At 38.3% G+C, this 25,622-nt stretch overlaps 1 protein-coding gene across 12 annotated transcripts in view; it reads right to left on the bottom strand.

Annotated features, from left to right (window-relative positions):
* The window catches only part of CALD1 (caldesmon 1), a 188,511-nt gene that overhangs the window by 133,637 nt on the left and 29,252 nt on the right, over window positions 1-25,622 (bottom strand). For 3 of the 12 annotated variants that reach the window (XM_072777274.1, XM_072777285.1, XM_072777278.1), the window contains one exon: window positions 13,742-13,783. The exons of 5 other annotated variants lie outside the window; for them this stretch is intronic. The gene's annotated coding sequence lies outside the window, so the exon portion shown is untranslated. Of the gene's footprint in view, window positions 1-2,243; window positions 2,283-13,741; window positions 13,784-25,622 lie in introns of all 12 variants that reach the window. 4 more of the 12 variants (XM_072777273.1, XM_072777284.1, XM_072777277.1 and 1 more) reach the window with 2 other exon arrangements.

The following is a 25,622-nucleotide window of genomic DNA, read 5'->3' as shown; positions in this document are numbered from 1 at the left end:
CTTGGGGGTGGAATTGCAGGGTCATATGGTAATTTTGTGTTTAATAATTTGAGGACATTTTTTCAAAGTGGCTGCACTATTTTTATCTTCTTACCAACAGTGTATGAGGGCTCTGATTTTTTCTACATCCTTGCCATCAAGATGGATAGGTTGTAAAGATCTGCAGCCCAGCACAGTGCCTACAGTTAATAATACCGCGCTGTGCACCTGAAAGTTTGTTAAAAGGGTACAGCTCATGTTAAATGTCCTTACCACATACATACCTACACAAAAGGAAACTGTGCATAGCTTCTTATACAAAGAGAACTTACACATAGAAGCAACTACAAAAATTAGAATGCTCATGATTGAATCCCTTTAATTCCAGTAGACTCTCACTTTATTGATAGTCTTATCCATGAAGCTGGTCTTCAGGAATTTTGGATATTCACAAAGGAGCAGTACTTTCCAGTTGAGATGCTAGGTCATCCACACAATTGGATTATTTATTCAATTTAGTCAACTCATTATACTTTATTGATTCAGTGAATTGATTTTTATGTTTCCACTGTACAATATGTACTTGTTTACTTAAAGTATTGTTAAAACTTTTTCTAGTATTCATTTGATTGCTGCTTGAAATTTAAGTACCTAAGATCAGGGCTACATATTATATTTCTATTACACCCAGTTGTTTCAGATGAGCAAAAACACAAAGCAAAATGATACCCAAAGTGGAATGATCCTGCTCCTCTTCTCCACTTTCTAACCAGCCAGCACGGCTCACCACTCTCCTCCACCCCAGAGCTATATACTGAGACCTCATCCAGAGCCTTGAGCTCAGTTGGTGTGAAGGATAAAATGCTGACCTAGGTAACCTAGACAGGAGGAGGGCTCAGGGCTTACTCCAGAACCTAGAATCATCTTGTCCAACCCATGTAACAAAAGGTGAAACCATCTGTGTGGGTAGCGCTGAGAAAAATCACTGGTTGATGTCATTTCTCAGCATTTTAAAGAAAACCAGCCTCTGCATTGTCTGTCTGCACACCCAGCTGGAAAAGTAGCCAGTGGAGGCTGCAATCCCATGGATGAGATGCCGAGTCCTTTGCACTAGAAAACTGGTGTAACATCACACTTACTCTCTTCATCATCACCCAGCTATCAGTCTGTTATTGTCTTGGAAACTGTGGACATGGGCAAAACAGCAAAATAACAAAGCATGGGGGACCATTTTGTGTACAGGGCCCTGGGAAGGGCCAGTGGAATTCCTCTGATCAGTCTCCTTTTGACTTTTTCCCATAGACCTTGTTCCTGCACTGAAATGTCTGGAATGCTTGGTAGGGACAAAGTGGGTTGGTCACAGGACAATTATGCTTCTATCATCAACAAGTTTGGTTTGTGAACTAATTTTCAAGTGACTAGTGACATCACAAGTGGGTTAAGAATATAAATACATAGCACTTTTATAGTAAACAGAGCTTTCATATCCCTTCCCTCAAATGATTTTCATGGTGACCCCATAGGTCAGTAAGACAAGTATCATTTACAACATTTTATAAATGGGACTTAGAAAGGTCTAGAGAGGTTAAAGGATTTACCCAAACTCTTTCAGCTAGTGTTGGGTAGATCAGGGTCCTCAAATCTATTCTTTTTGCAGAACACATTCTTTTATTTGGTGTTTAACAACAAAGTTCATTTAGCAGGAGCTAGTTATTTTTCATTTTAGGACAAATCAATCACTACATTTGCTTTTAGAAATCAGATCAATCCACTGTTTAATTCCCACCTGGTACCATGGGCTAAAATTTTTAGAAATAAAAATTTTAATTTGGAAATAAAAGTTTTATTTTTATTTAAATTTAAATTTTTATTTAATTTTATTTTTTTATTTAGAAATAAAAATTTTAATTTTTAAAAATCAATCAAGAATTGATTCTTTGTGGGCCTTTCCATTTGACCTGTCTTTGCAGCAATCATTTAGTGGGGAGAGTGTAACAAGTGACAAATCCTTCAAGCAACTGTCCTTACTTCAAAGTACTTGAACATCAAATAGATCTGTCAAGGCATGGTGGCACACCACTGTGGGTTTCCATATGGAGTCTCAACCACAGCATAAGTATTGGTGCTATGTGTCATCAGAAATTTCAGATTCCACATGATTTACTTTTTAAAACATTAGGAAGTACTCAGGGTTATCCCTATAAACTTGACTCTCACTCAATTACATTCTAGGAATCTTTTTTGAGTAGAAGAAAAAGGCCTACCTCTGTGTATTCCTGTGAATATCATTCCTCATGTATGTCCTATGGAGAAAAAAAATTTAAATTGGCTCTTATAGTATTCCTATTTCATGAGACAATAAGTCAGACCCAATTTAGGATTCTATATCCAGTTATTAAATGGAAGTTGTTGGGGGTACTTGGGTGGCTCAGTCAGTTAAGCATTGAGCTCTTGGTTTACACTCACTTCATGAGGGTCATGAGATCAAGTGCCACACTGATCTCTGTGCTCACTGGGGTCCGCTTGAGATTCTCTCTCTCCCTCTCCCACTGCCCCTCCCCCCCCTTGTGCACACACTCTCTCTCTCAAATAAATAAATAAATAAAATCTTTTTAAAAACCCAAAATGGATATAGCAGAGATTAAGAGAGATCTCTGTCCTCACAGAGCTAACTCTTTAGTAGGAAATAAATACTTCCATTTCTGTCTTATTGACTTCTTTCTTTGGGTTGAGTTCTATTTATTAAATTTAATTTTTTATTTATTTGAGAGAGACAGAGAGCATGAGCAAGGGGGAGGGACCAAGGAAAGGGGAGAGAATCTCAAGCAAACTCCTTGCTGAGCTCAAAGCCAGACTCAGGCTTCATCCCATGACCCAGAGATTATGACGTGAGCTGAAACCAAAAATCAGACAGTTAGCTGACCAAGCCACCCAGGAGCCCCTGGGTGAGTCCTTTTTTAAAATTTTTTTATTGTGATAAGAACACTAAATGTGAGATCTACCCTCTTGCTGTCTTACTTCTGCATCCCCGGTGCTTAGCATAGTTCTGAATACATATTATTTTCTCAATAAATATATGTTACATAAATAATAAATGAGGTCCCCCGATGCTCATACTTTTTCATTTTTGAATCTTGATTCATTATCCAGTGTCCTTCTTCCTGGGACCAGACAGAAAGCCAATGCAAGGTGGACAATCAGAGTGTTACTGAAGTCTGGTACTGACATTTTTATTGGCAATTATATTAGATGGTTGATGGTAATGTGGACAATATCCCAACTTCAATCTGTTAGAGACACAAACTTAACACCAGGCTGCTATCTTCTAAAAAATGATGTGTGTTAGGGGCTCCTGGGTGGCTCATTCAGTTAAGCATCTGCCCTAGGCTCGGGTCATGACCCTGGAGTCCTCGGGTGGAGCCCCACATCGGGGTGGGGGGGTCTGCTTCTCCCTCTGCCCCTCTCCTCTGCTCATTCTCTCTCTCTCTCAAATAAATAAGTAAAATCTTTAAAAAAAAATAGAAATAAAAAATGATGTCCTTTATTAACCAAATGGAGGATGGAGTGAAAATACAGATGGGTCAATGAAACCATTTTCACATTAATACATTTCAGATTGAACAGTCCATAATAGTTTTATCTTCAAAAAATAGCACTGTTTAAATATAGCAATGCCTCTACATGCCAACAAAAATACCAATAGAAGACTCATCAGTTTTAACATTAATAGCTGAGTTGACTGAATTAAATGAAAAAGGCAAATTATTCAAGAAAACCTTTTGGGCAATTGTCACCAAATAACTACTGGGTAGCTCTGTATCTCTCTTTTGAAATGGCAATTCTGCCAAATTCAGGCACAATTACAGGATAAACAGAGCTGAAATATATAACTGTAAGACATGCCTTGCAGCTTCAAAAGGAAACAGTTCTAAAATATGTTTTCCAGAGACAACAATTCTTACATGTTTGGAATATAAAAATGTGATTGTGACAAATTATTGTGCAAGAATGAAAAACAAATGACTGCAAGTAACAGAACTGAGGCTACATATGAATGCCATCCCAGAACCTCAAACAGAACTATAAATATATTACATGGAATCTACCAGAAGATTGAGAGAGAAAAACATTACATTTAGCCAGAATTTAAATGCTTTTGAGGCTGCAGAGATACTGTTTAGAGAGTGGTTGCTGTTGTCTTTTTTTTTTTTTTTTTCCCTCTGTGCCCTTTCATTTCCTGATACAGCTCAAGGGAAAAAACTCAGAAATGAAAACCAAAACTGTCCTTATTATATTTTTAGGCTGTTTGAATCCAAAGGAGGGAAATCCAGGAGTGCTGGACTTGATCATAAGCTCCCTGAGTGAGCAATTACATTTTTATACTGCTTCGTGTCCTCATAGTAACTCACACAGTCCTCGACAATTATTTACTGACAGAATGAAATACGAATGGTTTTCAAGACTACTTTTGTTTCCGTTTTACTTCATTATAAAAGGTCCCGAATCATCAAATCTGTAAAGTCAGACATATTTCTGAATGCTGTACAGACAAACGTCTTATTTTGGAGAATATACAAGTATACATTACAGAAAATTTAGAAAATACAGGAATATATGTAAAAAACCATTATAAAGTCTCTTTTAATCCCTTCTGCCTTACGATTAAAGTTTCAAAATATTTCCTTCTTTTTTTTTTTTTAGCCACACAAATGATTCTCTTTTAAAAGTGAATTTAATGTCGTGTATAATTTTTTCACTTATGCATGTTTTCCTACATCATTCTTGTAACATGATTAATAACATCATCGCTTATATAAACATTCCTCAATCACTGGGCATGTAAAGTATTTTAGGTTTCAAATAATGCTGTGATGGACATTCTTGTACATAAATCATTATCCCTAAATCTCCACTGCTTTGTTTCAAATCGCTAAGTAATACAGAGGGCTTAGTGACACTGAGGGATCAGACGGATCGTACTTTCTTTCTGTGAATTCTTCTTGTTTCAGATTACCAGCTGGAAAAGTTGGGACAGTATCTGTAATGCCACCAAAATATCTGGAGCTGAGTTACAGCAAATAACAAATAGCTAGAGAATATCATCCATTTACTGTCAAGATTAGAGAAGACCCCCCCCCAAAATAAAGTTGTACTGAAGAACATGATTTGAAAGATTGATCGAATTGGGGGCACCTCAGTGGCTCAGCGGTTGAGTGTCTGTCTTTGGCCCAGAGCATGATCCTGGGATCCTGGGATCAAGTCCCGCATCAGGCTCCCTACAGGGAGCCTGATGCTCCCTCTGCCTATGTCTCTGCCTCTCTCTCTCTCTCTGTCTCTCATGAATAAATAAAATCTTTAAAAAAATAAACATTGACAGAATTGAGCCTTTAGAAATGAAGTCATTCACAGGTGAGGCAATCTAAGCCATTAAAATCAAGCACATTATATATAGACACACAGAGTGGAAAGCAGGAGAGAAAACACAGGCTGGTAGTGGTAATCCAAACCATCACAGGACAGCCTCTCATGGATTGAGAAGGTCTCTCTCTCTCTCTCTCTCTCTCTCTCTCTCTTTTAAAGATTTTATTTATTCATGAGAGACACCCCACCAGGCACCTGATGCTGGAATGGATCCCAGGAGCCCCTGGGATCATGCCCTGAGCCAAAGGCAGACACTCAACCACTGCACCACCCAGGTGCCCCGAGAAGCTCTCTTAAGGAAGTGGGTCTAATGTTGGAGTGCAAGCACTCTAAAGATGGAGATTGCATGTCATACTTTAGTTTCCTCTCTAGAACTGACAAACATTCCAGCACTTCTTTTTCTTTCAGCCAGAAGAACAAAATTGAACATAGTCCATGTTCCCTGAGATTTTCCCATTTTTGTAAAGGGCACCAGCATTCAACTGGTTGCTTAAGCCCTGGACCTGGGAGTCACTCCAATCACTTCTTTACCATCCAATCTATAGCACTCCCCATGTCATAAATTACTAAATCCAGGTGATTCTCCCTCTGGAATATTGACTTGAAATGGTCCATTTACCTTCATCATTGTTGCTACCACCCTAATCCAAGTTACTATATCTCATCTGGGCCATTCCAGGAACCTCCTTACTCATCTCTCTGTTCAAATATTCTGGCCTTCTGTAAATAAAGGCATTTCTGAAAATACTGATCTGATCATGTCACTACCCTGCTTAAAGCACTTCAATAGCCTGATAGCACGTTCAGAATATAGAGTCAATTCTTGACCATGACCCACAATATTGTATATGACCTGGCTTTGCCTACCTTCCCAGTGTTCTCCTGAGCCCCAGCTGTGATCTGGTCACACTAGCTTTCTTTCAATTTCTTGCATGGATCCAACTCTTGGAGGCCACAGAGTCTTGGGACATGCTATTCTCTAACACTGCAATGATTTCTCCACCCCTTGTCTCCACAATAGCACATTTCTTGTTTAGGTAATTCTTACCTTTCCCTAAACTCACAAACTCAAAGCTGGAATGGTATTTGCAATACCCCCAAAACACTGACTTTTGTGTTAAAACACAAGCATAGGACGTATGTTAAAGACTTCAAGTATCCTAGCCATTTTTTGCTAAGTTATGATAAATTAAGAATTGTTACATACATAGATTTTTAAGATTTTTACCTTCATGTTATTTTTTTCCCTTCATGTTATTCTTTTACAGCTCTCTGTCATTTATCTTCATGTACAATCACTGTTTGTAATGACATTTTTTGCTGTTTGTCATCCCTACCAGACTGAAAGCTCCATGAGGGAACGTCTGGGTTTTGTCGTTGTTGTGTAACTGCTGGTTCCTTAGCACGCTGCCGCCACCTACAACACATTACTCACTTAACAAATAGGAGTGGAGCAAATGAGTGGACAACAGTCAAAATATTCAAAAAGAATATCTAATGATGAGGGATCCCTGGGTGGCGCAGCGGTTTAGCGCCTGCCTTTGGCCCAGGGCGCGATCCTGGAGACCTGGGATCGAGTCCCACGTCGGGCTCCCGGTGCATGGAACCTGCTTCTCCCTCTGCCTATGTCTCTGCCTCTCTCTCTCTCTCTCTCTCTGTGTGTGTGACTATCATAAATAAACAAAAATTTAAAAAAAAAGAATATCTAATGATGAGACAGGGAAGCATTATAGGTTCAACACCTATTTGCTGGGAGGATATTGATTGACAGCTTGGCCCTTGCTAAGTGCTTGATACGCAGAACAAATGAATGAATATGTGGATGAGTATCCGTGAGCTATTGAGAAAGAATATAGGTAGTTCTGAATGAAGGGCAGATAACTATACCAAAGCAAACAGGTAAATACCCTAAAAGTTCTTTCCTCTGCTGCTATAACTTTTCATCAAAAGTTGCAGTTTAAGAGAAAAAGTATAGAAAGTACATAAATATGCTTTGCATGGTCATAGTTGGATCATGCATTATCTCATTGGATTCTTATAAGAATCCTGTGAGATAGACAGTATATCATCTCCATTTGACAAAAAATGAAATTAAACCAGTGTCCATGATTACTTCAGAATGTAGTAGATCGAGAACTCGAATGCTGGCTTTATAACCCAAGAGACTTAAGTCATAAGAGCAAGAGTGGAACATCATGGGATGGCTGATGTGACTTCGTTCTGATTTCTTTCCCTGCATCTGTGATAAGGTTGGTTGGGCTTTTAATAAATTGATTCAGCCTTTCAGTAAGAAACAAACAAATACCCAAATCTTTCCAAGTTTTCCAGCTTAAAAACTCTGATTTTGGTCTCAGTTGCTGTTACTAATACTTTGGGGATTGGTGAGATTTTATTCTTTCCAGCCATGTTTCAAAATATATTCTGAGCCACATTTGTCTCTATTCCTTTTAAACCAGTGAGAAAGACTCTCAGGAAATTTCATCGGTGCCGAGGACCTACTCATACACCAGCTGTGATTTGGCTTTTTTCCATATAACCTAATATGGCTAAGAAAATGTTTGACTGGAACAGAGTGAGGATTGCCAAACTCAACTTTTAGTAAGAAAAGTGCCACAGAGTCCTCTGTTTAGACATGGTGCAATTTCAGTTCAGATGCAATGCTTACACGTTCACATCAATGGCACAGTAACTGTACTTCTATGCAGTAACAAAAACCAGATACCTGCCCCTTTTGCCCACTCACAGGCAAGATGAATAAATAAAAGCTGCCCAAAAAGGCTCTTGGTGACAGTTTATTGAACATGTTGCCCTTCTTGGGTTATAAAAGCTGAGTGGGGATACCCAATTCAGATTCTGTATAAGGTCCTCTGAGTTCATGTAAAATCAAATAGCTTTCAACAGAAGGAAGATGAAAGGAAATTCATTTCGTCTGTCTCCCATCTCAGCCCATCATGGATTTACCATCACCTTCCTCAAACAGAATCTCTGAATTATATTCAGATTTCTTCTTACCCTCAGTACACGGATAGAGGTATATTGAAAGTAGAAATATCAGTACCATCTTAAATGTCACCCTTTCTCTCACCAGAAATACAATCAGTAGGCACCAAATCTAGGATTTTACTTGGGCCGCTGTAGTCATGAGGGCTTTCTTGCTTCCTCTCTACCATACTTTCCATCGTTCATACATCGTTTTGTGCCCAGACCATTACGACTGTCCTCTGGCCAGGCACTGCAGTTTCTTTAGTTGTTTTGAAGCATGAGTAAATGCTTTAAAGTCAGACAGACCTGGGTTTGAAGTCCAGATATGCTGGATGACTTTTGCAGAGTGTTTAATTTCTCTGTTAAAGTGGAAAATATCAGGGCATCTAGGTGGCTCAGCTAGGTGGCTCAGCTAGGTGGCTCAGCAGTTGAACGTCTGCCTTCAGCTCAGGTCGTGATCCTGGGGTCCTGGGATCGAGTCCAGCATCAGGCTACCTTCAGGGAGCCTGCTTCTCCCTCTTCCTGTGTCTCTGCCTCTCTCTCTGTGTCTCTCATGAATAAATAAATAAAATCTTGAAAACAAAATAAAGAAAATGGGAAATATCTACCTTGCACTGATGTGACAATTAAATAAGGGGCCATGCAGTAAGTAATATGGTACCAGACATGAAGAAAGTGCTCAGTAAAGGTTAGGAAGCTCCTTCCTCTGTTCTGCTTCTGTCCTCTTTGTAATCCCCATACATCCTGCACAATACTGCTGGATTCTTTTCCCCAACTATGTATGTAGAAATTGAAAGGGAAACATGTACCCATTGACCCCTAGAATGTGCCCTCCCTGTCAGTGAGAAAGGGAGCACTGCTTAAATATTCAACCTGACCCAAGTTAAAGAAAAACTAACATCAAAACTTTTGTTGTTTCCTAGAGTTAATAAGGTCATAAGCCCAGGATGGATGATGGCTTTGTATGTAAACATCCTGACTTCCTTTGTGGTTGTAAAAGGTGAATACCCCCACCCCCAGCAATCACTTGGGGGAGCATTAAGGCGAAGAGTTAAAAAGCTGACTTTCTCTTCAGCCATACCAGTCTCAGGTAACTTACTAAGCCTCTTCCTCTGTAAGCCTCACTGAACACCATGTCGAATATTAATTTTAAACTGTGATCTAGTCTCAGCTGCATTGTACCGTCTATCACCTCAAATCATTCATCAAAGTCCGTTAAACATAGTGACTTTGTGGGAATGTGGCAAGGGGAGAGTTTTTCCATGTTCAGGATGAAAATGAGAGAGACGAAAGGATTTGGAGCAGGAGTTGACAGAAAAACAAGGCCATTCCCACCGCTTTGTCTCTTTATTGGGGATTCCCAGAAATACTGAGATGGAGGCCCCAATAATTTTATTCAGTTATGATAGCAAGGAGCAGCCCAGGAAGGACTTGGTTACTCAGGGTTACACACTTAAGAGCAATTAACCAATAATACAAAAACAATGTCATAAGTAAAATGTCTGCCATCATGATCAGTTTAAGTAACTCATACAACAGTTGCTGTGTGGTGAAAAGTCCTGGCAAGGTGTTAAAAGACCTTGATTTTTAGTTCTGCTAAAACTCCTAGCCAACCACGTGACCTTGGGCAAGTCACAAACTCTACAGGCCTCAGTCTCTATAAAAGGATGAGGAATGGACTGGAAAAGCTCTGCTGTCTGTTGATTAAATGGGCTGCAGTACTCAGGAAGAGTTTTGAAAAAAAGACTGGCTCTTAACAGTTAAGATTCAGGTAAGTAGAAAGGAAGAGTGAGGATATTTCACTAGTGCTCAGGAAGGACAAAAGTCACTTGGGCAGAAACACACAAGTTGTATTCATAGGTGATCATGTTCAAAAGCCTGGCTGGCATTCTGGAAAACAGTATGGAGTTCCTCAAGAAGTTAAAATTAGAGCTACCCTACGACCCAGCAATTGCACTGCTGGGGATTTACCCCAAAGATACAGATGCAGAGAAACGCCGGGACAGCTGCACCCCGAGGTTTATAGCAGCAGTGTCCACAATAGCCAAACTGCGGAAGGAGCCACAATGTCTTTTGACAGATGAAGGGATAAAGAAGATGTGGTCTATGTATCCAATGGAATATTATTCAGCCATCAGAAAGGATGAATACCTATCATTTGTTTCAATGTGGATGGAACTGGAGGGTGTTATGCTGAGTGAAATAAGTCAATTGGAGAAAGACAATCATCACATGGCTTCACTCATATGTGGATTATAAGAAACAGTGAAAGGGACTATAAGCGAAAGGAGAGAAACTAAGTGGGGAAAAATTTGAGAGGAAGACAAACCATAAGAGACTCCTAACTCTGAGAAACAAACAAAGGGTTGCAGAAAGGGAGGGGGGTGGAGGATGCCGTAACCCGGTAACAGGTACTAAGGAGGGCATGTGATGTGATGAGTACTGGGTGTTATACTATATGTTGGCAAATTGAATTTATTTTATTTTTTTTAAGATTTTATTTATTTATTCATGAGAGAGGCAGAGGGAGAAGCAGGCTCCATGCAGGCAGAGGGAGAAGCAGGCTCCATGCAGGGAGCCTGGCGTGGGACTCCATCTTGGGTCTCCAGGATCACGCCCTGGGCTGAAGGTGGCGCTAAACCGCTGGGCCACGGGCTGCCCAGCAAATTGAATTTAAATAAAATGTATTTTTTTTAAGCCTAGCTGAGAGGGGAGTGAGGAAGTGAGTTGTATTGATCATATCTGTAGTCAATTTTGAGCTTTCTTCTCTGGAGTGGACAGCAGGAGCTAGGACTTTTGATATAAATGGTAGTTGGGGAAGATTCAAAATCAGATTCAAAATATAGATTGGGATAGGCCACGGAGGCTGAACAAAAGAAGAGTTAATGGAAATAAGTTTGGGGATTCCTGAAACCTGACTCATGGTTACAATGAAACTGTGAAGGAAAATAAAGTCAGTGAAGAATCTAGAAATGTGCATTTATTTCTCCTAAACACATTCCAGTGTATTCTGGTTTAGTCTGTAGAGAGGAGTCCCTGCCCAGATGCAATACTGAACTCTGACCCCCAGGTCAAAGAATTGTGCTGTCGATAACTAGTAAATCATTTGGGAGATCGATCTACAGGAAAGATCAAGATCATTTTTTATTGTAATCATAAAATGACTTTGAGTTATTTCGTGATTAGAGGCCTTTATATTAACTGCATAGCTAAATATAATTTTATAAGTTGTACAAATCAATAATCAACTATAAATGACTTCAATAAAGCAGAAATCTCCACATTACCCTGAAAGAATATACATATGGCTTCTACAAATCATCAACTTTGTATGATGTTACAAATCAAACACTAACAGTTAATAGTGTTAACAAAGTTATTTGTCAAAGCAAATTTGCTTTGATTAGGTATATAATGCCCTCTCAACAACTTTTTTTTTTTAGGGTTTTATTTATTTATTCATGAGAAGCAGAGAGAGAGAGAGAGAGAGATAGGCAGAGACACGGAGGAGGGAGAAGCAGGCTCCATGCAGGGAGACCAACATGGGATTCAGTCCTGGGTCTCCAGGATCACGCCCTGGGCTGAAGGCGACACTAAACTGCTGAGCCACCCGGGCTGTCCCCCTCTCAACAACTTTAGGCATTAAAATAAGACCGAGCTGGAGTCAGGGTTTAAGTCTACCTGACTCTAAGAGTCCATTCCTTTCCTACTGAGCTTTGCTATCATCTTACAACTGTTAGTTACCTTGGGGCACCTGGGTGGCTCAGTTGGTTAAGCATCTAGCTTTAATTTAGGCTCAGGTCATGATCTTTGGGTCCTGGGATTGAGCCCCATGTTCGGTTCTGCTCTTAGCAAGGAGTTTGCTTGAGATTCTCTTTCTTACTCTCCCTCTTCACCCCCACCCTGCACATGCTCTAAAATAAATAAATAAATCTTAAAGAAAAGAACAACAACAACAAAAAGTTAGTTGCCTTGAGCCTTTCCCATCCCTTATTCCCCACTATATTTCTATCTTAATGTGTTTAAGTGATAGTTTCAGGCCACATAATACAATCTCTTCACATTGTGGCTGAATGCATTACTCAGACAGTAAACACTCAGAATGCATTACTTTAAGTGCTGGTACTAAAAATGCATACTAGATCAAGAGGAGTTTAGAGACATTATTGGTTAATAGATTTAAAAGGGCCTCTGAAGGGTTACTGGAGGGAGGTGGGGGGGCGGAGGGGGATGAATTAAATGGGCAGTAAGGATTAAGGAGTACACCTGTGATGAGCACTAAATTCTATACTTGAAACTAATATTACACTGTATGTTAACTAACACATTTAAATTAAAACTTGAAAAAAGGAAAAAAATATGTAAAAAATAATAAGGCCTCTAAAGGAAAGAAAGGTTGTAAGATAACATTGAATTCTGGAGGTTTTTGGGTTTTTTTTAAGATTTTATTTAATTTATTTGAAAAAGAAAGAGAGAGAGAGAGCAAGAGTACAGTGGGGAGGAGCAGAAGGAGAGGGAGAAGCTCCCTGAGCAGGGAGCCCAATGTGCGGCTTGATCTCAGGACACCAAGATTATGACCTAAGCCAAAGGGAGACACTTGGCCAACTGAGCCACCCAGGCACCCCAGTTGTGGAGGTTTTAAAAATCACAGGGAATAACACAAATTCCAACAATGGTCGCTTCTTGCCATCATCAGAAACATTAGGTTCTAGAACTCGGATTTGACCAATTGAGATATATCTTAGATTCTAATATTTATAGTAATCTAATGGATTTGGTGTCAAATATTCTCTTTCTCTCTCTCTTTTTAAAGGATTTTATTTATTTATTTGACAGAGAAAGAGCACAAGTAGGGGGAGCAACAGGCAGAGGGAGCCTGATGCAGAGCTCTATCCCAGGACTCTGGGATCATGACCTGATCCCAAGGCAGATGCTTACCAGACTAAGCTACCCAGGTGCCCCTCTTCTCTTTTTTTAAAGATTTATCTTTAGGTAATCTCTACACCCAATGTGGTGCTTGAACTACCCCGAGATCAAGAGTCACATGTTCCATTGACTGAACCAACTGGGTGCCACAAATTTCTCTTCTTTTTGTAGAGAAATTACTATCACAAGGAAAATGGAAAAGGCAGAAGGCTCCATGTGTGCAACTGAAGAGGAAAAGGGAATATAGTTACATTCATTGTATTCCAAATGCAGTCAAGCGCCACACAATTCTTATTTACTGTCCCAAACAAATCCATGAGGTGAGCATTTTTTTTCTCCATTTACAGATGAGAACATGGAGGCCTGAGAGGTTAAGAAACTTGTCAAGCATTAGATAAAGGGGGAAGAGTTGGTACTAGAATGCAGATCTTACTCTATGTTCTTTCTGCTGCTCCAAAGGGAAAATCACCGAGAGCTAGAGAGAGAGGAGAAAGAGAAAGAAAGAAAAGATTGTCAGTTACCCAGTTATTTCATTCACTGTTGTTTGAACAGAAGCAACTGATGCCTTAAATCAGTCTGACCAACAGCTCAAAAACTGGTTGTTTGGATTTTTAAAAGATTTGATTGAAAACCAGTTGTTTCAGTGGCCATATGTAGACCTGGAGTTAATAAATGATCACCTTTAAGTTCCCCAGCTGGAAGAGTACAAAAGAACCCCGAGGCAAGTCAATGGCAAATTGCCACTCCAAACAAATTGCAGTATGTAAGCTCTAAAACTTGAATTATCCTTCAAGGATTAAGGTTCAAGACTGTGAAAAATTAAAAATGTTGCCTAGCCTAGGAAATAGCGTATGAATCAAAAATATCATTACTAAGCTTAACTGCACTCCTAATCTTCCACTTTCATGACATCTAAACTGTTTTGTTATTCTTAATGGACCAAATCCCCCTTCTGTTAACGTTCTGGAAATTCTATTTTTGTGGTAATTTAAAAAAATCATACAGCATGTTCTTTATATTTGGTTTATGTAGGAGTTAAGACCACTTCAAACATACTTTTCTTTCTTAGTCTGATGGCTATTTAATATTGTGTCATTCATTGGTTGAAATAAAAGTAGGTTAATCTGCAAAAATACATGAACACCCAAAAAGGATTGGATTGTATCTTTGAGAAATGATTTTTTTTCAAAGTCAGACATCAAAGCTGCATATTGCAGAAAGTTTATTTTGAGAAGCTTCAGTCGAAACAGTTGGGAAACTATGAAATGAGTCATTTTTTTCTTAAAGAAATGTAACTTTGTCTATTCCCACTGCATTTTTGGTTTGGTAGGAGACATCTTTATTCCACAGGATTTTTTTTTAATTTTTTTTTTATTCCACAGGATTTTAAAAGCATGTTTAAGATTCCATAGGTTTAGTATTACATCACTAATGGTTTCTAATGAGATCCAGGCAAATAGCAAGAAGAGAGGAAAAGAACAGCACAAAAGCTGAATTCTATAACACCAAGTACCATGTAAAATGTGGGAAAGCCTCCATGCTTTATCTATATGGCTGAAGCCATCTGGATAAAAAAGGGTGAATTCACATCCTATCAACCAGATGTGAATGACATTATACTCAGTGTTTGACTATTTGGAATCAGTCATCTAAGGGGCTGAGGTCTTTGCTTTTCATGCAGAAGTTTGCTGCCCTGTGATTATTATAGTCAAAAAAAATCAGTGAAACATGCAAATATCTAAACATTGTATTCACTCTACTGAGGGGTTAAGGCCTCAGCTACTTGTTTGATTTTGTTCTCATAAACAACTTTTCAATAACAATTATACAAATTTTACTTTTGAGATGGTGTCTATGTATATATAGGAAGAGAATATGAAAAATAAATATTCCCCAAGCTTTTAGCAACTCTAGCATTTTAAGGAAGGTCAATGAGAGAACAGGTGGGCGGACAGGATGCCCCCAGAGGAGGGATTACTCCAGGGGAAATCAATTTATTTCATGAATGATAATGAATAAATGGGATGAATGGAGACTTTCTAGAATTTTTGCTTATGGGCTCCAACGCTGGTAGTTTTCCAACCTATGCATGGTTGTGATAATAACCACTAACATGGGGTTAGAACTTCACAGTGTCAAAATTTCTTTCACCTTCATGATCACTTTTGAACTTTACTAAACACCCATTACATAGATAAAGTTTTTTATAGACCTACCCACTAATTTCATCTCAAGGCAACTCAACAATTACTGACTTAGGTACAGAGCTACCATATGTAAACTCCTGTATTAAGTTAGTCTACTAGACAGGGAGGTAAATTAAGGCATAATCTTTGCTTTCAAAAGAACATACAATGTAATCAGGGAGACAGACACAACTGCAAACTACACTACATCACAAAATAGCAAGTTGAGTATGAATAATGCAATAAGAACATACCTAATTCTCTTCAAATGAAGTAGAACAATTTGTTTTAGGATTTGGAGAGAAATTTTGCAAAGAAGACAGTAAGAGGAGATGTTTTAGAAATTTGAAATACTTCTACATAAGGAGGTATCAGTGTCATAAAATATTGGGTGTTAGCATTCATTCATATAACAATTATGGAACACCTACAGCATTCCAGGAGTATGTTAGGCAAGTTAGTATCTTCCCTTAAAAATTTTGTAATGTTAAATTTTGTCAAATTTCTTATGAAAATCACTATATTATGACATTCAACTGAAAAATAAAACCTCAGTCAATTAAATGTCTTGCTAATATCATGCTGGACAGTAAGTTTGACAAGCAAACTGATCAAATTTATGTTTTGTTCAGGCATTCTAGATTCTAGAAAATCTAGAGAGTCTCCCTTCATCTTATTTACTTGTTACCACTCAGCAAATAATTAATTGTCAGTACAAAGCTAGGAGATATGACATATTCCCACATCTCTGGCAAACCTCATCTTGGGCCCAGACATTGACATAGTAAAAGATAGCAATTGGCACCTCACCAAACAGAAAATTCTAGAAGTGAACATTTCTAATTTCTATTCAGTATATAACTTCAACAAGCAATACTGTGGTCAAAATAACAGAATTGCCCAAGAATTGGCACCATCTTGAGTAAGAATTTGGTGAAAAGTCACAAAACTATCAGTTGTTTTGTGATTTTAGTCTCAACAGTTTTATTAATGGCCTAGAACTTTCCCTATAATATGTGTCTGGCCAACAGGAGAGCTCAGTGTGCCTCCATCTACTTGTTTTTATAAGAATTAATTGCTAAATCTTTGAAGGAAACAAGGAAATGATAGGTGAATGGGTGGACAGAAAGACAGACAGGGGTTGTAATTTTTGTTGTTTGAACTACAGATGTCATCATTAGAAATCATCCAACTCTCTACCATAAAACAGAGGGAAATCTGTACACTTACATTTTTTTCCTACAGTTCTTCCCTTCCCTATTTTAAAATATTACTATCTTTTTATATTATTGAAGTATATAATATTTATATTTTGTAATCATAATGCTAACAGTTGCTTAGCCTTAGTTTTATATTTAAATTGATTAATCTTAGATGATCTATATCATCTGGTCACTGTGGTTTCATGGTACCATTTAAAATTTTCTAAGGAATATATCCCATTATTCATCTTTTTTTTAAATAGATCTTTTAAAATAACGAAATGCTAATATATACTTTAAAGTCAAAGCTCTTACTTGCTTCCTCCTACCCTATCTCCCAGGAAAAAAATATTTAGCAATATTGCAGAATTACACATGGATTTTTTTTAATTGGGCAACTAGGGCATCTAGTGTCTACAGAGAATCTCATTTTAAATATAGTAATTACTGGGATGCCTCGATGGCTCAGTCAGTTAAGCATCTGCCTTTGGCTCAGGTCATGATCCCAGGTTCCTGGGATCCAGCCCTGCATCAGGCTCCCTGTTCAGCAGGAAGTCTGCTTCTCCCTCCCCCTCTGCCCTTTCCTCTGCTTTTGAGCTCTCTCTCAAATAAATAAATAAAATCTATAAATAAATAAATAAATAAATAAATAAATAAATAAATAAATAAATAATAAATAAAAAATAAAAATAAAAAAATAAAATAAATTATACTAATTACTAAGGGTGCACAGTAGACCTGCAAATCATCTTAACCTTTCTAGAGGATAATGTGTTCAAACAGCTTCTTCCAGTAGCAACATTTTTTCTCACCGTACTATAATCTTTCTTCTAATGTTTTTATATTCCATAATGGTATCTGGATAAGACCAGCATTTATATTTTCAAATATCTTTCAGCAGTCTTTAGGCCCAGAAGCATTTCATCTGGAAAATCAAATGTGCTCTACCCATTTTTACCTGTGCCAGATTTCTCCTAGATTTCACTGCTCCCATTCTCAACAAGATAGAACCTAATATTTTCCCATAGAAACAACAGACTTGGGAGTAATATGGCCCAAAGGGCAGTTGTATTCATCACCTTCAGATCGTTGTCTATCTACACAGCATCAAGGCCATCAGATGAATCAGTTTATCTCATTACAGTGGACAGACCACCCTCAGCAATATGGACTGAAATGACCTTTAGAATATATCTTAGAAGTCCCTGATTGCCATATGCATATACATGAACTAGAAATTCCCTCTTAGATCTAAATTCTCGTGTATATCAAACAGAAGCAAGTAGAAGTAGGGGTGGGGATTGAAAGAAAGCACATTAACAAAATTTCAAAACCATGTCTGATTTTCATTAGATCCATTATTTCAGTTTCTGTTCTCTTTTAGGGTGTGAGTTTTTAGGCCAGTGTGTATTTTCATGGCTTTCTGAATCTCTTCTTTAAAACCATGTTGGTTTAGGCATAGTCATCATAGGGTACTACCATGATTTTTACAATGGTTTTGAGTTAATGATTGAATTTTCCAAAATTGGGTGGAGATTATTTGAACACTACTGGACCTGGTTAAGGCTATGAAGGTATTTAAATGCTTTTATGAAGCAATCTGAAGTATCCCAAACATTAAGGGTATGGATAATCATTTTCGCCTCATAACATCAACACAACACATTTATGAAAATATTTACTATGTGCTCAACACAGTGCTATGCAAAGAGGGTAAAATTATAAACATGAGAGACATTGTTCTAGTCCTATTAAGTTTGCAGTCTGCTGGGAATATAAAAATTAAATAGCCCGATGCAGAGTGATAGTTTTGCTCTAGAGAAAGTATTGGGCATTGTCAGAACAGAGAGAGAAAGGCAATTAGCCAAACTTGGGTCTGCTCAGCTTTCCTGAGGATGGTATCTACACTGAGACTTAAGGTAACTGAGTGGGAAGGGGTAGAATGGGTGCAGAGTCCTTCTAAATTTCCCAGAGAGTGTCATTCAAGTGTGTTCTCCACACTAGGCCTTTGGTTCTTTCTCTTGGGCCTCACCTGGGGTTACTTCTCCATCTGGTCAGATTCCTTGTTCTCAGTCCCTCTTGCTTTGTGCAAAATCAGAAGAGCTCACAGAAGAGAGGAGAAGAAATTGGTTTGGGATTTTGGATCTGGACTTACTGTCTTTCCTTTTAAAGAAAGACCCAGCCAGTTTGGATTTTTCCTCAGTGACTAAAATCTCTACCACGTAACACTGGTACCCAATCTCCTGTTTTTTCCTCCTAAAGCTCTCCATTACAAAAAACCAAAAATGTAGGCATATGGACTTCTGCCACCAGTTGACTGCTTGGTTTCAATCTTGGAGTGTGTCATAGATACCAACTTCACATTGTGTCCAGTTGCCTCTTGGAGCATGGCTACCATCTGACCTGTTTTTGTGGTGCCTCACAGAAGCTTTGGCACAGTGATGGGTCATTGAGTTACATTTTCTAGAGTAGAGTGATAATTGTTCATATTTACTGAGAAGAGAAATATGACCCATTAAATTATATAAAAATAATTTTTGCTCTGAAAAAAGAAAATCTAATTACCTTGCTCTTCTCACTATGAAAAATTGGGTTCGTGTGGGCAAGGAGACATGGAATCTTCCTTTGAAGTAGACCATACATTCCAAAATATCTCTGGCAGTGTCTGGGGTCTGCTTCTGATTAGATAATTGACATAAGCATCCCTCAAATAAACACTAAACCCTTCAAAACCAGAGAAGCATATGAATAAAATGCATCTATGTTTTAAATAGAAGGCTTCTGCAATAGTTATCAGAAAGCAGTTTACTTTTCCATTTTTCAACCAGCATTAAATCCAAAAAGCAAAAAGTACACTGAATGAAATTCTAGTGAAACTTCAAATCAGTCTTCAATCTGTTCTAGACAGTATCACTTTTACTACTGACCTTAGGAGAGTATTTCCACATTTATGGTATTTCATCCTTATCCCTCACTAAATTCATTTCAAATATAATACAAATCTTGAGAAATAAAATAATGTGTTCTTCTCAGAATATTTTGGTCTTTGTTCTCAGAACAGTGTTAAGTATACTGTAAGAGCAAAACAAAATAAGTCAGCTCCACATGTGTTTGTTGCCTCCTCTATAGGGAATGTGATCTATGTGTATACGACTCAAAAATAGTTAACCAAGAAACAAGAGTAAACACCTGTGTCTTCATTGCAGCTGAGGTTATAGCTAAATGGATTGAAGTTTACAGGGAGGAAAACTATTGTTTGAAAATTTCAATCTTGCTGCTACATACCTGTGACTTCTCAGGCAACTCCTATATGGGGAAATAAAAAACAATGTCTTCTATCTTGAAAGGCCCCTTAAATAATGGAATGAGTAAGAGAATTCCTGTTTCACTTAGCTTTCTAACTACTTTGTGCCAAATGATTTCTGCCTTCCCATAGAGATCTACCATTCAGCTTTTGTATACCTCACAAAATGGAACAATAACTTTGTTCTGTCCTTAACAGGTAGAGCTTTATGAAGATAATCTTTTAGAAGAAACGTAATTTTAGAAAAGAGGTCAGCTCTTTTTTAAGGGAGTTTGCTTCTATAAGTTTAAGTGAATTTAAGTGAGTTTGCCTCTGCAAAGTGCCATGCCCAGTAAATAAGAGTGAGGTACTTTTCTGTAAAAGGGACAAGTGCTAGAGGAAGGCTCTGGTTGTTCTAAATTACTTTTTGTCTTAAAAAGTCCTTTCTACCTGAGTAAATTCTGTGGATTGTGCCAATCTCAATTTCCTGGGTTTTGCTACTATATTACAGTTATGTAAGATGTTATCATGAGGAAAACTGGGTGAAGGGTTCTTGGACCTCTCTGTACTATTTTTACAACTTCCTGCTAATCTATAATTATTTAAAAATAGAAAGTTAAAAAATTTTTTAAAAATGAAAGAAACGGCAGTGGTCAAAAAGCGCAAATAAAGAAAAAAGTCCTTTCTAACCATTACAAGAAGGTACATATCTATCTGTAAAGACTGTAACTATTTGTTAAACAGAACCTTTTTTGACAGTCTTCTTTGACATATAAAAGCCCACCAACAAGCTTGTCTACCTTGTACTTCTCCAGAGGCACACTCTTAACAATTTTAACTTTACGTAAGAAGACTACAGACAAAAATAAAAATAAAACTTCAGCAATCATAATTTTTAGCAAATGTAAACGGCACTTTATTGCTTTGGTTATAACACTAACACTCTCTACAACAAATAATCCAATTCAGTGACTCCTGTCCTTATCTATCTAACATACTCCTACAAAACAAAAGGTAAATGACTATAAAGTGAGGAAGAAAACAGAAACCATCAAAGATATTCAAGGAAAGTTAAGTTCATTGTTCTACCTTCTGACTCAATAGAACCTCACCTACTGAAGCCCTGGGACTGTCATTGAAATGTAACTAGCATCAATACCACTGGAGTGGTCTTCTCCAGTACTTGGCTGAAGGCATTGATCATTTGGCTGTATAGTTCACTTCAAAGTGCCCTTACTTTCTAAATTTTACCCATTCATTTAGAGATTCCAAAAATCCTCTGGCCAGTTCAATCAAAGCAGAAACATGAACACAAATCTTCCAAACTAACTGAAATTATACAAAACAGCCAAGTGCTAACTTAAATTGGCTGAACAGAAAGAGGCTATTCAGGAATGGTTTTGTTACAGAGAATATACACGTGATCTAAGAATGACATCATAAGCTCTTTTAAATATTCTGGAGTAGCTTTTAAATTGCAAACTAAAATATAGTTAAATTCCCACTTTGTCCACCATGTGGAGGTTAATAAGGGAAAATGCAGAAATTGCAGTAATTTTCTTCTATAAATGGTTGTTAATTGATAAACTCTAAGACTCTTAGGCTGAAGGTCGTGGCAGGTCCCTGCATTCTTCAACCTTATTTAGTAAGTGCTAAGAATACATCTGTTGATTTGAAATATCACACATATAGCCAGACAGAGACAAACTCCAATTTAATATAGTCTAGGGGTGCCTGGGTGGCTCAGTGGGTTAAGTGTCTGTCTTTGGCTCAGGTAATGACCTTGGGTCTTGGAATTAAGCCCTGCATCGGGCTCCCTGCTGAGCAGGGAGCCTGCTTCTCCCTCTCCTTCTGCTCCACCCCACTGTGCTCTTTTAAATAAAATACAATAAAAATTCTTGCACTTTTCCAGAAAAATCTAATATTAGGGCTGAAGGATGACTGCCGCTGGAAAGAAATTATCTGATTGAAATAAATTAGCAAACCTTTTAGCTAGGCTAAGAGGAAACAACAGCACTGAAAAAACTAATCCTCTTTATCTAGTCAAGAGGAAAATAGATGAATCCACAACTAAATGACCCTGGTTGACATGACTGCCCATTAAAAGGAAGATTCTTAAGAAATTGATATTTCACAAAAGGAATATATGCCAAATAGAGGACAGACTTTAAAAAAATTAATAGACTTTGTTTTTTGGGGGGATAGATTTTTTAAATGTTTTATTTGATAACAAGTACTTTTGAGAATATTATATGTTTATAAATTGTGGGAAGTACTCTGTCTCTACTTTCATTCTTTCTATACATTTTGTTCAAACACCAGATTTTTTCAGTTCAACTAGCTCACCAGATTTACATAATTTAGTCAAAACCCTAGACCCTCCTAGCTTCTAGAAGCTAAAATATAGCTCTGGATGGGGTTACACAGACCTAACCATTTCCTCAGTCTTATAAACCATAAGAAATGGGATGGGGCACCCCTCTAAAACAGTTAGAATATAACGTTGATGATTCAGCAGGAGCCAGTGAAATAGAGTAGCTTATTCAAGGAACACTGATGGTGATCATGAACCTAAGATAATGTCAAATGCCCAAAAGAGAGACTTCAGGTAGGTGAATAATATTATGTTGCATTAGATCTATCTCCCTAAAACCATGATTAGTAAATATTCACAAAGCAAGAGTGATGTGTACCAAAATCTGAAACAGAGCTTTCCTTACCTAGAATCAATGATGGGGAGCTTCTCTGGGAGGCCCCACTGGTACTGGGAGCAAAGAGGCAGTAGTTCTGCATGGTGAGGCTGACCAGCCATAGAGATAACATATAGTGTTATACATTGCTTTCTCACTCCTTGTTCTTTCTCATCACACATGGAAGAAAACTGATAGTTCTCAAACAACATGTACAGTCGAAATTCAACTGTGTCTGTGTGTATCCCACTTAATACATAGAGGTCAGCAAGAGTTGAAACCAAGAGGATGAGGAATTCATGGTATCACTTATTTGGACATGATGTCGATGCAGTCACCTACTGGGCAGCAAAAGTACTGCAGATGGTCCATGCTCCTGACACTTGTCTTGACCCATTCCTAGCAGTGGGAGAAGAAATGAAAAGCTAGACCAAGTGAAGATGAGAATGAAAGCCAGGGTCCATGCACCTAGTGGGTCAAAATCCAGAAAATGAGCACACACAGTTATAGATTCATGAATTCAAGGCTTAAAAGGAACCTAGATGTCATATGATCAACTCCCTATTTTATAGATAAAGAAATCCAAATTCAAATTGGATAAGGCAGTGCACCTGCCTGGCTCAGTTGGAAGACACAGGACCCTTAATCTCAAGGCCATGAGTTTGAGCCCCACATTGGGTATAGAGATTGCTTAAAAATAAAGTCTTAAAAAAGAAATTGGGCAAGGCAGTTATCCAAGGATATGTGGTAGCAGTGCAGGAAAGACCAGTACTCAGGATTTTTTATTCTTTGTCTAGAAGCACTAGACAAAAGAAGAACAAAAGTCACAGAGAGACTGTAAAAAAAAAGAAATTCCAAGATCACAGAACTGCTGCCTTATCTAAAGGGGTATGTTTTTCCCTTGTTCTCTGACCTTCTTCTGAGTACAGCAAACATTTATGGACTAGTAACACTCTCTCATCCACTTGTATGAATATCTGGATAAGACATTCTGTTCGACTCTCCTGGCCTTCAATTCAAGGGTCTTTTGATTTAAGGTACAATGTAAAAAGACAGTGGTGGTTTTTATAAGATACCAAGATTTCACCGAGTGCAGGGACAGGAAATGAGAAAATCAGGAACTGCAGCTATTCTTTCTTCCTGGGCCACACGTTGCTATCATCTGAGAGTCTTTCTTTCTTTTCTTGTGATCAAGTTTTGACTTACGCATCTCACAAATGTCCCTGTACAGTTGTTCATCTCAACTCCATTTCACGAACTCTCAGCTTCAGCACCCACGAGTGCCTACCAACTCCTGCTCTTAGTTCAAATTCTCAAGACACAGAATCTGCTAGGCTCAACTTTTCCATGTTTGGGCAGAGAGTTCTTTACATATGCCATGTCTCAAGCCCCTGGTCCGTCGAATGAGTTGGTCAACTTTGGGCTAAGCATCCACCCACAGTTCCATTAACTTGACCGAAGGATTGAGATTGTGTGATCCACTCCTTGCTCAGAGGCTAGGAGGAATCAGGCAATGAGAGATTAAGTATTTGGCTTGCACGGACTCTTATGATGTTTAACCTCTTGCCTGTCTGACTTTTGGCATGCGCTATAGCCCAACTGCTTAGTGCCTCTTGCTGAGGGATCTGGGCCATGAACCAGATCAGGATGTAGCCATCTCAGGATGGCTGATAATTGACTGTCATGTATTCAGTCTAAGGCCAGAATATTAAACTTCAACTAACAGCTAATCCTGGACAAAGAGCTCTCTTTGTGGAGGTGGAGGAGGTGTCCTTCTTGCTCCTCTTTACCATTTTTCATCCTTCATTTTCTCTCTAAAAATATCACCCACTACCCTTCCTTATTGCAGTCATTTACTGATCCCTGCATCACTCCTCTTCATTTCTAGAAGATTTTAGCTCCTGGTTGTAACTCTTTTCAGTACAATTTCTGCCTGAATTCTCAGTGATTTCAAATATTCATGTATGGGATCCTTCTAATATCCTGGCCTCTTAGCTCCTTGCACTCCTCTCCTGATCTTGTCATTTGACATACTTCAGCCACCCACCTCCTTCCCCAGATGACATCCCATGATTCATCATTCTAAACACTACTTTCCACATAGCAAGCAGGCAGCTGAACCCAGCTGGAGGAAACTCACAGCTAAACTGACTGGTTTTACTTAAAATTCATTATCACTAACGTCAAGTGAGTCCTTGGTGCTACCTGGCAATTCTATCTTTTCCAAGTCCAAACATCGTCTCTTAAAACCTCCCGATCCTCCTCTTTCCCTCCTAGGCTTAGCTGATAAACTTGCTTTCTATTTCACTGAGAAAATGAAGGCAATTAGATGAAAATTTCACAGATTCCCATCACCATATTTTTCAATCTACCTATAGCTGACTCCAGATAGCCTTTCTTCTTGCAATGATGCCTTATTTGTCCATTATCCTACCTAAAGTCAATGCTTCCACTTATGCCCTGGTACCATCCTCTTTCAACTAACTACCCAGGGGCATTATTCTAGCAATTGTCACTCCTCTTCTGCACCATCAATTTATCTCTCTGCTTTGGATTATTCATCATTTTACCAGTGTGCCTAAATATAACATCTTAAATTAGGAAAAGGGAATCTTCACTTATATGCCCCCACATGCTTCTCCAGCAACTATTCCAATCCTCAGCTTCTCTTTCAACAAACATTCTGGAAAGAATTATCTCTCCTTACTATTCCTACCTTTTTTCCTCCCATCCTCTCCTGAACCCAAGCCAATCAGACTTTTTCTCCACCACCCCTTTGACTCTTTTCAAGATCATCAATAGTTCACCATTGTCAAATCCAATGGCCAATTGTCAGTCATTGTCTTATTTAACCTATTAGCATTTGACACTTTGATCACGGTCCCTCTTTTTAGAATTCCTTTCTTTGCTTGGCTTTTAGCACATCACACCCTCCTGGTTCTTTTCCTGCTCC

The sequence above is a fragment of the Canis lupus genome, chromosome 15 (assembly GCF_048164855.1).
Source record: "Canis lupus baileyi chromosome 15, mCanLup2.hap1, whole genome shotgun sequence".
Taxonomy (NCBI): Eukaryota; Metazoa; Chordata; class Mammalia; order Carnivora; family Canidae; genus Canis; species Canis lupus.
Note: the sequence above shows the minus strand (reverse complement) of the source record. Positions and strands in the feature narration are given on the sequence as shown.